This window comes from Medicago sativa, chromosome 8 (assembly GCF_051527215.1).
Source record: "Medicago sativa cultivar Bolivia chromosome 8, Bolivia_mono, whole genome shotgun sequence".
Classification (NCBI taxonomy): Eukaryota; Viridiplantae; Streptophyta; class Magnoliopsida; order Fabales; family Fabaceae; genus Medicago; species Medicago sativa.
Genome location: NC_140756.1, coordinates 38416503 through 38431610, shown reverse-complemented (window position 1 = coordinate 38431610; position 15108 = coordinate 38416503). Strand labels below are relative to the sequence as shown.

General features: G+C 34.9%; 1 non-coding gene across 1 annotated transcript; it reads left to right on the top strand.

The window, feature by feature from the left end:
• Positions 1 to 6076: 6076 nt before the first annotated feature.
• LOC146898965 (small nucleolar RNA R71) lies at positions 6077 to 6183 on the top strand. Its single transcript, XR_015024287.1, has one exon. It is a non-coding gene; the product is annotated as a small nucleolar RNA R71 (small nucleolar RNA).
• The last annotated feature ends 8925 nt before the right edge of the window (positions 6184 to 15108 follow it).

Here is a 15108-nt window from a genome sequence, read left to right as displayed (position 1 = left end):
TTTTCGCATAAAAAATTGAGAACCCAAGAAGTTAACATTAACAGAAAAATAAAAAGTTAAAAATAAAAAGAAAAGAGAAAGAAGAAGAGAGAATTCTAATCACTAAGAAAAAGTTAATCAAATTAGTTAACTGCCCGGCAACGGCGCCAAAAACTTGATAGAGCCAAACCGCAAGTGCACGGCCTATCGAAGTAATAGTAGTAAGAAGAGTATCGTTCCGCTAGGGAGTTGTTTAACTTAATTAACTTTTTAAAGAATGATTAGAGGAGGAGAAAGTTTAGTAAAGAGGAGTTTGATTGCTGAAGGTAAATAACAATATTAATAAAGAGCCTTAGGATTATTGGTTTGTCATAATAACAAACCCTTCACTAGACAAGACTTAAACATCTAATTTCATGGTTTACACACTAATTTCTAAAGACCGGTTTCCCTTAGCCCCTCACCTTTCCGTTGAAAGTCCGGTGAGAGTTTACTTCTAGCAACCAAGCCTATTTCACTGACATGATTACTAGAAGATGCATAGAGGATTGAAACTACTCTTTGTCTCAATAATTGCAAAGACTATTTCACTGTTTTGCAATTATTGTCTAGATTCACTTGTTCCAACATCAAGACTCCGCTCTCGCTTTATGAATTGATGTTTGGGATGATGGATTAACGATTATCAAACCCTCCGCTTTCGCTTCCACAGTTTGATAATTGTTAATCCACGTTAAGACGGTGAATCTAGATTAGAAATTATGGTTACATAGAAATTAGGGTTTAAGCTTGGTTTGTTCAGGATTATGTCATTTAGACTCCCCAACAATCCTAAGACGAAGAAGTCTACTCACTCATGTTCATCGTAGACATGGGAAAGAAGAGAGAAAATAACAGTAAGGTAAAATTGCGAGAAAGAAAGTAAAGAAATAAAGACTTTTATTGAAAATATAAATATTCTAAGCAAAGTAAAAGGTGAATGTTTATGGTGGAGAGCTACTCTATTTATAGCTTTACAATCGACTTAGAAACTAAGCAACTAAAGGGATAAAACAATAAAGCTGCAACAGGGTAACTTGGGCCCGAAGAAAAAGCAGCAAAACAGGTTCTGGAGACAGGCACGGCCGTGCCACATGTTGGCACGGGCCGTGCCAAGCTTCTGACTATGGGGGAACATATTTTTGTCCCGTATCTTCGTATTTTCGCACTGTATTCGTTCCAGTCCTCTTTCTTTTGCTCCAAGACACCTTCCACCATATATTCGTTCCTAAAATAAAATAAAAAGCAATTTAAAGTAAAATATTCTAAAAGGAAATAAAATGCAATAAAATAAAACTAAATCTTTAATAAAACTAAATTAAATAAGGCAATAAATTAGACTATCTATGACTCATCAAACTCCCCCACACTTGAATCTTTGCTTGTCCTCAAGCAAAAGGCAACAGACATAGCAGCATCAAAAGATTATTTTGGCAATATTGAGAACACATGTCTCAAAAGAAAGGCTTTGCTTCAAGTACACTAATTACAATTTCAAATACTTCTCATGAACCTATTCTACCCAACATCAAGTCTCAAGTGAGTGTGTGTGTACAGTCCAACCCTTTTCTTGCTCCTGTATAAGACAGATATTATGAGGAATAGGTTCTATCCTTAGTGCTAAAGTAACCGAGAAAAGTCCTTTCTTCATTTCATATAAGAGTGATGGGAATTTAAGTTAAGATTGAATTAATTTAACAATTAAACACAAGGGTCTGCTGATGCTTAGGGGCTATCTATCCTCATAAGAAGTCTTCTCGGATGTAATTGTCCTTTCCCCCTAGATTAAAAATCACCCTAAGCAGTGCTGCAAAATTTTCTTTTATTTCATCTCCGCGTAGGAAGTCTTCTCGGATGTAATTGTCCTTTCCCCCTAGCATTGATGAATTTTTTTCACTTTAAGTTCAAATTAGGGAGTCACCACCACAATTAGGAAGTTAGGGATTGTCCTTTCCCCCACATGTTGGTGCCATTCTCCCGCCCCATTATAACTTTAACAATTAAGCATATAACAATTAAGAACATTTGATTTTCCCACACAAACTTATATTACTTTTACTCTGAAGACTTTAAAGGGTCTAAGTTAACACTAAAGATAGAACGTGCTCCTTAAAATACCTATTCATACATTTACTCAAGGATTGCAACCAGTTGCTTTTCTCATTGGAGATTTTCACAATAAAACAAGATGTGGGTATAGCAAGAACAAAAGAAACACAAGAAACTACTTTCATGTACAAGAAACAACCTTTAAAGAAGAGACAAAACAAAAATTTTATGCCATATTTTACATTAAAAACAAGCTACTAGTCATGCCTCTTGCTATAAAAACAAAACAAAAGAATAAAGTTCAAGGGAGTTTGGAACACTACGACTCTAGACACTTTATTAGCCCCCCCCCCCCCAGTAGAAGAAGAAGAAGAAAGAGGGAAGAGAGGAAGAGGAAAGCTCACATGTTCTCATTGAGGTCCATAAGGAGGACCTTGGAGGTTGAATTGGTGCATCATTCTTCGGAGCATTGCATTGTTTTCTTCCAACAAGCGGTTGCCCCTTTGGACATCATTTCTCAGCCCCAAAAGTTCTACACCTTGCCTTTGTTGCTGGTGCTTATCCTCTCGACCTCGGTTCGCATCCATGCCCATCTTTCATCATTATTGAGTTCTCCGGCATTATGGTCATGGTGCTCCTCCTCATAGTGCAAGTTAGCACCTTCTCCTTCGTCATGTTACTCATGTACCTATTCATTATCAACATACAACCAATTTTCCTCCACCTCGGTGTTAGTCCGAGATGGGATAGGAAGCAAAAACAGAGTAGGCACATTGAGTTTAAGGGCATATTGCATTGGTGGATGATGTGTAATAAATTTCATAGAGATTAATGTCTCTATGTTAAGCCTATTGTTGCCCTGAATTTCATTTATCCCTTCCTCCTCGCTCACTCCAAACTTCCTAGCAATGAATGTGATGACACCCCCCACCACTATTTCAGCTACAAGATTAGGCTTAGTTCCTATTGAGGCAAGGTAGTCAAGCATGTAAAAACAAGTATTCACAGGATTATTATGAAGCATAGCCCAAAGCATAAAGATTTCATCCGTCCTACATGTTCCTACTTCTTTCCTACCCCAAATGGTACAAGCCATTACTCTCTGAAGGTACCTAAGAACTGGGTTGTGGATGTTACTAGCCTTGTTGGATCGTGGAACATATTGTTCTCGACCAGTGATGCGTTTCCAAAAGCTAGCGTGGTTATAGTCTTCCGGCTTTAGAGCTTGATTCCAAGAGTCATGGATGAACCCCACATTTGCGAAGCCCATTTCAGTGCAAAATTTTCAAGGGACATCTCGTAATCAATATTCAAAAGCCGGAAGGAGACTCTATGATCGGGGTCATCTAGATTCAACTTATCTTTCGTGAATTGGATAGACTTAAAAACTCATAAGTAAAATTTTCATACCCCCTCATAGGACTAAGCATCTCACCCCATCCTAATCTATTCAGAAATTCAAAAGCATTGTCCCTAATCCCTAAGGTATTCATAGTATGAGAATGAGGGTACCTACAAGGATGCAAAGGTTTAGTGATAAGGATTTTGTACCTTTCTTTTTGGTTCTTATCCTTGAAGGTGATGCCATGATTCTTTGCCGGTGCCCTTTTCTTGGATGGTGGTCCTCCGGAAGATGTTGCCGGTTCCTTGCCACTCCTTCTTGAAGCCATTAGACCTTTGACCTTGGTTTGACTTTGGGGTTTTGGTGAAGGTTAGGGTTTTGATGATAATTTTAGTGGGAAAGGTTGGTTTTGGATTGGGGTTGATGTTTAAGTGAGTTTTATGGTTTTAGATGTGGAGATTGGTTAAGGTTTTGTGGTTTTTGGGTTAATGTTAATGGAGATAAGGGTTTGGTGAATTATATGTTTGAGTGGGTGAAAGATGTTTTTGATTGGTGGTTTTTGTTTTGAATGAAGTTTAGAATTGATTGGGGGAAGAATTGAGTGATTTGGTGAAGATTTGAGGGAGATATGAGGGTTTGAAGGTTTGGAGGTTATGGAGGTTTAGAGAGAAGTTTGAAGGTAGAGAGAGGTTTGTGGTTTGAGAATGAGGAAGAAGAAGAGAAAAATTTATGTATATAGGCAACAAGAGGTCGGGCACGGCCGTGCCACCCATGGCACGGGCCGTGCCATCTTTCTGACTTCAACCTGCATTTTTTTCTTAAAAACTTGGCACGGCCGTGCCATGCCTAGCACGGGCCGTGCCACCTCTCTGGTCCTGGGGGCTTCAGAATTCTTCAATTTCTTGATTTTTTTCGAACTACACATGGACAATTACCTACAAAACAACTTAAAACAAAGAAAAACAAAACAAAAGCGATTAAATGTGTGGGTTGCCTCCCACGAAGCGCTCTTTTAATGTCATTAGCTTGACGGTTAGAAAGGGTCCTTAGAATGGATCAAATATATCATATTGTGTAGATGACGCTACAAAACGTTCTTTCACAACATGATCGTTAAGCATGCAACAAGAGTAAAGAGCGGGACCTTTCATAACGTTTTCCAACTCAAAACCAACCAATGTGTCACTCACTTGAAAGACTATCCTACCGTTCTTAACATCTATAAGAGCTCCCGCAGTGGCGAGGAAAGGTCTACCTAGGATTATAGGGACGTCTTCGTCCTTTTCAATGTCAACGACTACAAAATCAGTTGGGATGTATATCCCTTCTATTTTAACAGGTATGTCCTCGACAAATCCTACTAGTTTCATTTTAGAACGATCAGCTAACTTCAACTCCATTTCGGTAGGTTTCAACTCTCCTATCCCTATTCTTTTAAGAAGAGACAAAGGTAGCAAACTAACACTAGCTCCTAAGTCATATAAGGCTTTGTTTATGGTTTCATTCCCAATTTCAGATGGTATGGCAAAGCTACCTGGATCTCTGAGCTTAGGGTGTGCCTCTTGAATGATTGCACTAGTGTCCTTAGCCATGGCTATTGTCTCACTATGCTCTATAGGCCTTTTCTTTGAAAAAATTTCCTTTAAAATTTTTGCATATAGAGGCATCCTAGACAAAGCTTCAGCAAAGGGGAGTTTAATGCAAATCTTCCTAAGTATGTTGACAAATTTTTCAAACTTACCCTCAAGTTTAAGCTTCTCAGGATTTAAAAGGGATGGAGTTTTGTTTTCTTCAAGTGGTTTTTCTTCTTCTATCACAGTTTTATCACCTAAGGGCTTGACACTTTCTCTCCCAATGTTTTTAACCTTAGCAAAAGTTTCGCCTAATTTACTACCCCCAAAAGATATGACATTAACTTGGCCTTTGGGATTGGCTTCAGTTTGACCAGGAAAGACTCCCGGTGTTTGGGAAGAGGTAGCCACTTGTTGGGCTATTTGAGCGATTTGAGTTTCAAGCATTTTAGAGTGAGTAGCAATAGAATCAAATTTGGTATTGAGCTTGGAAAGAGAATCATTCAGAAATCCGGTTTGGTTTTTAAGTTCTTGAAGTTGTTTGTTTTGGTTGGCAATAGAGTTTTCCAACAAAATTTCCAAATTGGATTTCTGAGTGAATCTTTGGTTGTTTGCATAACCGAGTGGTGCTACTTGGCCATAGGGATTTTGGTTTTTGTAAAAATTTTGATTTTGTCTCATCCCTTGGTGGTATTTAGCATAATTCATTTGCTCAACACCGTTAATAGCACTACCTAGTTGGCAATCAACACCAGCATGACCAGTTATACCACAAATTTTACAAGAAGGAGTAGAAGCAGAATTGATAGCACTAACATTGAGTTTTTCAAGTTTTTCGGTTAGTGTATCAATTTTAGAAGCAAGGTGGTCATAGTTAGAGACTTTGTACATACCTGCCTCCTTTTTGGAAGATGAAGAACTAGTGATGGCTCTCTCGTCGGTCCATTTGTAATGAATTTGAGCCATGTCTTTAATCAAGGCATAAGCCTCCGTGTAGTTCTTGTTCATAAGTGCTCCACCTGCAGCTGCATCAACAGACATCTTAGTGGTATAAGTCAAGCCGTTATAAAAAGTGTGGACTATAAGCCACTTCTCTAGGCCATGGTGGGGACAAAGTCTTAGCATTTCTTTGAAACGCTCCCACGCCTCATAGAGAGATTCCCCATCTTTTTGGTTGAACCGAGTGATTTGGTCTCTAAGTTTAGCGGTTTTAGATGGTGGAAAGAAACGGGCAAGGAATGCTTGCCTCATCTGATCCCATGAAGTAATGGAACCGACTTCGAGGGAATGGAACCAAGCGTTAGCTCTATCCCTTAAGGAAAAGGGAAAGAGATGAAGTCTTACGGCCTCTTGGTTCTCCTTCATGGTTCCACTAATTCGTAGGAAAACAGATATGTGAAGATTGGGATCCTCAGTGGGGCATCCCGAGAATTGGTTTTGCTGCACCAAGTTAAGTAGGGCAGGCTTAATTTCAAAATTGTCATCCTCAACCGTTGGGTACACAATAACAGCTTGTGGCTCGGCCGTAGTAAGCGTTGCATACTCTTTGAGAGTGCGATTGGCCATGATGCTATTATTTCGTGCGTCTCTCTTTCGTTTATGCAAATACCTTTCGATCTCGTTGATTACTACAACTCGATTTCTGGTTTTTCGCATAAAAAATTGAGAACCCAAGAAGTTAACAATAACAGAAAAATAAAAAGTTAAAAATAAAAAGAAAAGAGAAAGAAGAAGAGAGAATTCTAATCACTAAGAAAAAGTTAATCAAATTAGTTAACTCCCCGGCAACGGCGCCAAAAACTTGATAGGGCCAAACCGCAAGTGCACGGCCTATCGAAGTAATAGTAGTAAGAAGAGTATCGTTCCGCTAGGGAGTTGTTTAACTTAATTAACTTTTTAAAGAATGATTAGAGGATGAGAAAGTTTAGTAAAGAGGAGTTTGATTGCTGAAGGTAAATAACAATATTAATAAAGAGCCTTAGGATTATTGGTTTGTCATAATAACAAACCCTTCACTAGACAAGACTTAAACATCTAATTTCATGGTTTACACACTAATTTCTAAAGACCGGTTTCCCTTAGCCCCTCACCTTTCCGATGAAAGTCCGGTGAGAGTTTACTTCTAGTAACCAAGCCTATTTCGCTGACTTGATTACTAGAAGATGCATAGAGGATTGAAACTACTATTTGTCTCAATAATTGCAAAGACTATTTCACTGTTTTGCAATTATTGTCTAGATTCACTTGTTCCAACATCAAGACTCTGATCTTGCTTTATGAATTGATGTTAGGGATGATGGATTAACGATTATCAAACCCTCCGCTTTCGCTTCCACAGTTTGATAATTGTTAATCCACGTTAAGACGGTGAATCTAGATTAGAAATTAGGGTTACATAGAAATTAGGGTTTAAGCTTGGTTTGTTCAAGATTATGTCATTTAGACTCCCCAACAATCCTTAGACGAAGAAGTCTACTCACTCATGTTCATCGTAGACATGGGGGAAGAAGAGAGAAAATAACAGTAAGGTAAAATTGCGAGAAAGAAAGTAAAGAAATAAAGACTTTTATTGAAAATATAAATATTCTAAGAAAAGTAAAAGGTGAATGTTTATGGTGGAGAGCTACTCTAATTATAGCTTTACAATCGACTTAGAAACTAAGCAACTAAAGGGATAAAACAGTAAAGCTGCAACAGGGCAACTTGGGCCCGAAGAAAAAGCAGCAAAACAGGTTATGGAGACGGGCACGGCCGTGCCACATGTTGGCACGGGCCGTGCCAAGCTTCTGACTATGGGGGAACATATTTTTGTCCCGTATCTTTGTATTTTCGCACTGTATTCGTTCCAGTCCTCTTTCTTTTGCTCCAAGACACCTTCCACCATATATTCGTTCCTAAAATAAAATAAAAAGCAATTTAAAGTAAAATATTCTAAAAGGAAATAAAATGCAATAAAATAAAACTAAATCTTTAATAAAACTAAATTAAATAAGGCAATAAATTAAACTATCTATGACTCATCAAGATGGGAGCCAATTTTCTAGAGAGGGAAGAGAGCGAAAGTCTTTCCAAAAACCTAGAGAGAGAAAGCTTGAAGAAAAATGAATATTTTGGGACCTAAGACCCTTAAATACTCCTCTCGCCCCAATTCCAAAATTGCCCCTAATCTCAAACGCGCGCATTTATTCGTTAACAGGTATTACATCGTAACATGAAATAGCGGGATATTACAATTCCTAACAGGCCTCATCATGTTTGCTCTTCAATTTCGACCATCAACTGTTACTTATACGTTTTAATTCGATCAATTGGTGATATTGCATCCGCACTGTTGCCATTATTCCTAGTGGTGTTACAAAGACTAACACATTATTTTTCTCCTTTTCGAATTTGTTTGGATACAAACACGATTGTTTTTCAGAGCATAGGCAAGGAACATCAGTAAGGGTTTGACACAAGCATGGAATTCTCATGTCCATGGCCTTGTGTGGCTGACAACCAACTAGTTTTGACAAAATCTGCTAATCAACAAAGTTTGTTTTCTCAAGTTCTTCCGCAACCTACAATAAAAGGAGACTCTTTGTCTATCAAAATTAGAGAGGAGGTCAAGGTTATAGAATGTAAATACATTTTCATAGATGGCTAGTCTTGCACAAGGGTGACAAGCGTACACAACCAAATAAATTATTGCACAGTTGTCAAAACATTGAAAAATAACTAGACCTTGGAAAATTATATCCCTTGGTTTAATTTTTTATGAATTCTCCTTTGCATCCTTCGAAGATTTGCGCCTATCCTAGGCTATGGGAACAATTAATTTGAAACCGGAGGAGCTTCATTTATCGCAATGGACAAAGGACTTCAAAAAGGACACACAGCGACAAACACAAGCATAGTGTGGATATGTCTTATGGAGCCGGCACAAGAATATTGGTTGGATAGAACTTTGTTGGAAATTGCTAGGGCTTTAGGCACGCCGACTCCCAATTGATACAATGACTCAAAATTGTACTTTTGGCCATTACACGCATACTTTGGTGGATATATGCCTTTCTCGTCATCTTTGTCATTAAATTATGGTTGAAAGGGAAAAATTTGCTTTAAATTTTGAGGTTGCCTAAGAATAGCTTCCTGATTTTTGTTCGCACTGTCAGATTATTGATCACACAATTACAAACTATTGATGGTTGCACCTGCAATAAGTTAGTGTTGTGGATACCGAAAAGAAGAAAGAGGTGCAAGACAAAGGTAACAATCAAGCGATACAACAGAAACCTCCAATTTAACAATTGGAAGAAAAAGAGAACCCACAGGGCATTGGTTTGTGAAAGGTTTTTGAGAAACTATATTAACGCCAAGTAACCATTGTTTCCAAGATGCCTAAGATTGACATAGAAGGGAGAACAAAATTTAGACCATGTTGAAGATATCCAGGACACTTACCAATTCCTGCTCCACAGCAGCTATAACGAGAAAAGTTGAATACATCCTTTCCTATGGTGTTTTAAAACGTAACTGACAAAATCGTTAGGCACTATAAGAAATTTTCCATATAACAATGGCCAAAAACTGTCAGTAAAGGTCCAAAAGCCGTTGGTGTAGGTCATAGAGCCTACGGACGCCTACTGTTGTATAATAAATGTCGTCCCAATAACTTACACCAACAATAAATTAGGACGTTGGTAAAATATTTCAGAGCTATAGCAATGACTCTTTAAACCTATTTAATAGTGTTAGCCACCACGTCAATTGTTATTGGTATAGGACAAGACTGTCCGTTGCAATATGTCACTTTTTTTTTCCTTACAAACAATATTGTCTTAAATAAATATTTTTTAATAATAAAATTTTGGAAGTTATTCATAGTTAACCGAAAAATAATATCTTGCAATACTTTTTTATTGCACCACACAAAATTTAAAGCAACATCAAAGAAAATTTCTATTATATTATCAAAATAGCAAGTTTTACAGACATATCAAATATAAAAGTAATGTCAATTATATATAATAGAAAACACCAAAATAGATACTAAGGGTGTGTTTGGATCGAGTTTCTTATTAGAAAAAAATAGATACTAATCAAATTAGAAAGAAGAAAGCTGTCCCACTGAGTTTATATTTTTTTTCTATTCCTTCTTTCTAATTTGATTAGACAACTGATGGAATGAGAGCTATGGAATGATGGTGAGTTTATATTTTTTTCTATTCCATCATTAATAAGCAACATATTTGTTCCTGACGAAGTGCAAAGGTGCATTCATGTTTGTCTCTTATGTTTAAAATAATATGCAAATGATCGACCTAAAATGACTGATGTTATATCAATATTAAAAAACAAATCTGCATTGACAACCTTACTATGAAGACCAGCATTTTATGTTACAAGAGAGATCTTTGAAAGGGAAACAACTTCTAAAGGGATAGATACTCACACCGATTTCGTGACCACAATTTCTACGTCATGTGAAGTGGAAGGAAAAATATAAACTAATTAATAAATACTGTGAATACATTCATTTGAAACAAATGTTGTTCTTTGAAGTATGTGCTAGATGAGACATTGTTTAGAAGACAAAGAGTCTTCTTTTAACAATGAAAAAAATACTCTTTGTCTATAAAAATTAGTAACGACGTGTACATCAAGGTTATAGAAGCATGTAAGAGACATTCAAATGGATGGCTATAGTCTTGAAAACAACTGGACCTTGGATCAAATGCATCTTTTGAAAATTTGTGCCTTGGCCTGGGCTATGGGATTAACTAACTTGAAACTGGGGGTGTTTCGTTTGTCTCAATAAGTGAAGGACCGCAAGAAGCACACAGAACGTCAAACACAAAGCATAGGTGTGGATATGTCTTATGGATCTACCACATGAGTATTGTTTGGATAGTACTTTGTTTAAAAATTCTAGTACTTTAGGCACGCCCATCACAATTGATACGACGACTCAGAGCCGTACTTTTGGCCATTACGCACGTATTTTGGTGGATGTATACCTTTCTCGTCGTCTTTTTCATTAAATTGTGGTTAAAAGGGAAAGATTTTTCTTTTAATGTTGAGGTTGCCTATGAATAGCTTCATGATTTTCATTTGCATTATCAGATTATTGATCACACTGTTACAAATTACCACTGATTCGGCATCCGACGTCATCTTATTTATTACAACAACTCATGCTGGAACATGCCCAATGGATGGCTTCCATATTTTGGTGTCTCTGGAAACATCAGAAACTAAAGTTAAGGCAGGATGTGAATGAGTGATGCACACAAAGAGTTGATTGAGTACCTCACTTAATTGAGGACTAGAAGTTAGCAAATACTCTGAGGACAACTGCCTATCGGCAGAAAACTCAGGACATGTCGACAAGTCTTGTGCAGCGGATGAAAACTTCAACGTTCATGCCTTCTTCAGTGATAACCGCAACGCGATACACTCAAATCGAATATTGATGTTTCTTTTTTCGACTCAGCTGAACTGCACAGGCATTAGTATGTGCTTGCGTGATGAATATGGTGTTGGATTTGTCTTGGCGAAAACCATGTGCATTACCCCTATGTGTTGTAGGTGAAGTGTTTGGGTTGCTCCATGCCTTGCAATGGCTCCGCGACATGCAGTTCGATAATGTCAATTTTGTGTTAGACTCTAAAACAACAACAAATCCATTTCACAACTAATCTGATTTATGTCACAGAATTTGGCCATGTTATTACAACTTGCAAGAACTTCTTCACCACACAGTTTACAAATTCGAGGGTTAAGTTTAATAGGCGACAAGCAAAAGAGGTAACTCGTGCCCTTGCAAAAGCTGTCACATTATCATCTAGTCCAACAATTTATTTCAATATACCTCATTGTATTAACAATCTTAATATTAATGAAATGCTATAAGCATCTTTTGTTAAAAAAAAAGTGATTGAGTTTAAGTGATTAATGAGCTCCACCAAAAGACGAATCATTAGGGAAAATGAGAGTTTGTTTTCTGTGTAAAACAATTTTTGACCAGACTATACTTGTCTTTTGGTGGAGCTCCGAATTAATATTAAAAAATATATAATATTCTTAATTATTTTTGGTAGAGATATATATGTGCAATAAAATAGTAAAAATAAAGGGGGTCTTAGAAAAATAATGATGCTTAATTTTATCAAAGACAACGTAATTTACTGATTTTTTTTTTTTTGTAAAATAACCTATACGATTAAAAAATTGGTGGTAGATAACTAATATATTTCATTAATATTAAACTCCACCTTAAAAAATTAATGTTAGGTTGGGGTTGTAAATATTTTTTTTTGTTAACGCTCTCTCAGGGATTGGGCGACTTTATAGTTTGAAGTTTAGGCGTTAACCAAGAATCAAACTCAGATTCTTCCGATTGTTTTTTTTTAGATGGAGGTCATTAACCACTTGAATCTATTGGTTTGGTTTAAAATAATTACAATAATTGAAATCTATATTAGCAAAAAAAAAAAAAATTAATATATTAAATTAAAGCTTTATGGTTCTTCATTAAATATAAATAACAATAATATTATCTTTTCTCATAAATATTATTAAAAGTCATACTCCTTTTTAAAATTTTATTATGTTCGTAATTAACTACTGTCTTTGATATATAATGTAGTATACTAATTTTTTCGTTAAATGTGTTTTGGGTTCCTATAAATATATCAACTTTTCATTTTAGTTCTTCTAAAATTTATGTTTGACTTTTAGGCTATAAAAGTTTTCCATGTCTAACTTTCGTACTGTATATTGAAATTTTCAGAATTGTGTAGAATATTTTGACAATCTCTGAAAGAATATAATTTTTTAACAAATACATGAATTAAATATGTATTTTTAAACACCAAAAACTAAAAATCATATTTAATTCATGTTTTGTTTAAAAATTTTATTTTTTGGGAGGTATTTTCTAAATATTCTATCCATTTATGAAAAATTTCATTAAAAAACATGTATGTTAAACATGGGTTGACTAAAAAGAAGGAACCAAAAGTGACGATGAATTTTTTTTAAAGGACTAAAAATCTAAAAAAAAATTTAGAGACAGTAAAACGCAAAAATTGTATATTTAAAGGGACCAAAAAGATCTTTAACTCTAACTTTATTACAAGTTAAAAGTAAGTTAAAACATCAAGAATAAACTTAAAGATCTCAACTCTATTCAGACCCCAAGAACCCTTATCATGCTATGAGAGAGAAAGTTGTCAAAAAGTTGTTGCAAATTGGTTGTACAAATATCATTTCTCAATAAATAGTGGCCTAATAAGGCAAACAATTAAGAGATCTTAACACCCAATCTACATCTAAAATCTTAGGGTATGGAGTATGACCTCTCTTATCCTGCTCCATCGGTCTCAAATTATAAGTAGTGTTGAGAAAAAATATTGTCTCTATAGTTATAAGTCACTTTACAAATGAAACAATAATGTTATTTTTTCTTATTTTACCATTTATTACTCTCTCTTTCTTGAATTCTTTTATTTATATTTTTCATATCATTTATTAAGGACAATGCAGTTTTGTAAACCAACTCAAAATATCTCTGTTCCGCACAAAATTAATTATATATTATTTTGGTCAAGTAGTATAGACTGTATAGTGGCTAGAGCTCACACATTTATTTTAAATATGGAGCAGTGGGGTGTCCAGGTTCAAATCTCGACCCTTACATATAATATGCAACATCCCTACCGACTGAGCTAAACTGACGGGATAAAATTAAATTTTTTAATATGGGTGAAATGATGATAACTTATAATTAGGGATGGAAAGAGTATTTATTTAGCTCGCTCTTGATTTTGATATATAAGACCAATCCTCTCAAAGCTTTATTTTTCAATGTAAGATTAACCATTCAAATTTCAATTCCAACAATAGTGAACAAATAGGGTAAGTTACCAAACAGATCTAAGATTTTATATTTTTTGGTAAAAAAAACTCTTCTAACATTGACTTGTTTCTAAAAAGAATGACTTTGTGAAGTATTGTAAACAATTTTTACATCGATATTTGAATATCAATTAAATCTATCTATATAATAATGCATATGTATATATACTTCTATACTATATATATATATATATATATATATATATATATATATATATATATAATATATATATATATATATATATATATATATATATATATATATATATATAAAACTACCCCTTTCAGCACACTTTTAGGTTGGACTTTTCTTTCCAAAAATAACCTTAATTTTTAATTTTAATTTTAAATACAAATAACACATGTAACAAATAGATAAGAATAAATTTAATTTAAGGAGAAAACTTACACACAATTATAAAATACTCTTATGAACTGTTCTTACTGTTAGCCAATTATAAAATAACACGTGGATTACTAATCCATGTCACTAATCGTCCCCGTTAACCCTCATTTACCTGCGTTAATCATAGATCAAACTCACAAAAACTAGCACAAAATAATAATTCATGTTACTTTTTTATCAGCCGATTTTATGTTATACATCTGAGTTGTTCCCCTCAATACAACCGACAAAAATTGCCAAGTATTTTGATATCCCTTCCACAGAAAAACAGTATTTCCATATTATTTTATTACTTAAAAAAAACAGTATTTCCATATATTTTATTATTTTATTAAGTTATACTTCCTTAGCTTTTGATCAACTGTAGAAAACGTGAGCAAAAAATAATGGTAAAGATTAGACTTTAAATCCTCTAAAAAAATTAGTAACAAACATGACCAAAAAATAATGTTAAAAATTGGACTTTAAATCCTCTAAAAAAAATTAGTAATAAACGTGAGCAAAAAAATTGTTTTTTTTTTTTTGACAAGTGTGAGCAAAAAAATTGTTGAAAATTGGACTTTAAATCCTCTAAAAAAAATATTAGTAACAAACGTGAGCAAAAGAAATTGTTAAAGATTGGACTTTAAATCCTCTAAAAAAAGATTAGTAACAAACGTGAGAAAAAAATTATGTTAAAGATTGGACTTTAAATTTTCTAAAAAAAAGATTAGTAACAAACGTGAGCAAAAAATAATATAATGTTAATGATTTGTAATATCCCGCTTGTCAGTATCAGAATATTACCAGTCAAACAAGCCAGAGGACGAAAGAGCATGGAA